This window comes from Pseudophryne corroboree, chromosome 2 (assembly GCF_028390025.1).
Source record: "Pseudophryne corroboree isolate aPseCor3 chromosome 2, aPseCor3.hap2, whole genome shotgun sequence".
NCBI classification, from domain to species: Eukaryota; Metazoa; Chordata; class Amphibia; order Anura; family Myobatrachidae; genus Pseudophryne; species Pseudophryne corroboree.
The window spans coordinates 333905007-333906727 of NC_086445.1; positions in this window are offsets into that span (position 1 = coordinate 333905007).

Genomic DNA, 1721 nt, shown 5'->3' on the forward strand with positions numbered 1-1721 from the left:
GGCAAGTTTTTGCTTCTCCTCAGACGCTTTTAATTTTGATTTTTGGGTCATTTTACTGAACTTTTGTGTTTTGGATTTTACATGCTCTCTACTATGACATTGGGCATCGGCCTTGGCAGACGACGTTGATGGCATTTCATCGTCTCGGCCATGACTAGTGGCAGCAGCTTCAGCACGAGGTGGAAGTGGATCTTGATCTTTCCCTATTTTACCCTCCACATTTTTGTTCTCCATTTTTTAATGTGTGGAATTATATGCCAGTATCAATAGCAATGGCCTATTACTATATATACTGCGCACAACTGAAATGCACCACAGGTATGGATGGATAGTATACTTGACGACACAGAGGTAGGTAGAGCAGTGGCCTACTGTACCGTACTGCTATATATTATATACTGGTGGTCAGCAAACTGTGCAAAACTGAAATGCACCACAGGTATGGAGGGATGGTATATTTGATGACACAGAGGTAGGTAGAGCAGTGGCCTACTGTACCGTAATGCTATATATTACTTGCTGGTGGTCAGCAAACTGTGCAAAACTTAAATGCACCACAGGTATGGATGGATAGTATTCTTGACGACACAGAGGTAGGTAGAGCAGTGGCCTACTGTACCGTACTGCTATATATTATATACTGGTGGTCAGCAAACTGTGCAAAACTGAAATGCACCACAGGTATGGATGGATAGTATACTTGACGACACAGAGGTAGGTAGAGCAGTGACCTTCTGTACTGTACTCCTATATATTATATACTGGTGGCCAGCAAAATAATGCACTGTACTCCTACTATACACTACAATGCAGCACAGATATGGAGCGTTTTTCAGGCAGAGAACGTATAATACTGGTGGTCACTGGTCAGCAAAACTCTGCACTGTACTCCTCCTATATAATACTGCTGGTCCTCAGTCCCCACAATAAAGCAGTGTGAGCACAGATATATGCAGCACACTGAGCACAGATATGGAGCGTTTTTCAGGCAGACAACGTATACTGGTGGTCACTGGTCAGCAAAACTCTGCACTGTACTCCTCCTATATAATACTGCTGGTCCCCAGTCCCCACAATAAAGCAGTGTGAGCACAGATATATGCAGCACACTGAGCACAGATATGGAGCGTTTTTCAGGCAGACAACGTATACTGGTGGTCACTGGTCAGCAAAACTCTGCACTGTACTCCTCCTATATAATACTGCTGGTCCCCAGTCCCCACAATAAAGCAGTGTGAGCACAGATATATGCAGCACACTGAGCACAGATATGGAGCGTTTTTCAGGCAGACAACGTATAATACTGGTGGTCACTGGTCAGCAAAACTCTGCACTGTACTCCTCCTATAATACTGCTGGTCCCCAGAATAAAGATATGCAGCCCCCTGAAACAAAGTGAGAGGACGCCAGCCACGTCCTCTCACTATCATTTCCAATGCACGAGTGAAAAATGGCGGCGACGTGCGGCTCCTTATATAGAATCCGAATCTCGCGAGAATCCGACAGCGGGATGATGACGTTCGGGCGCGCTTGGGTTAACCGAGCCATACGGGAGAATCCGAGTATGCCTCGGACCCGTGTAAAATGGGTAAAGTTCGGGGGGGTTCGGAATCCGAGGAACCGAACCCGCTCATCTCTACTTGTAACCTGGTCAATTTTTAACTGTGTGTCCCAAAGTGTAATCTGCACTGTACTACGCAGGTACGGAATGCGTTTTTTTG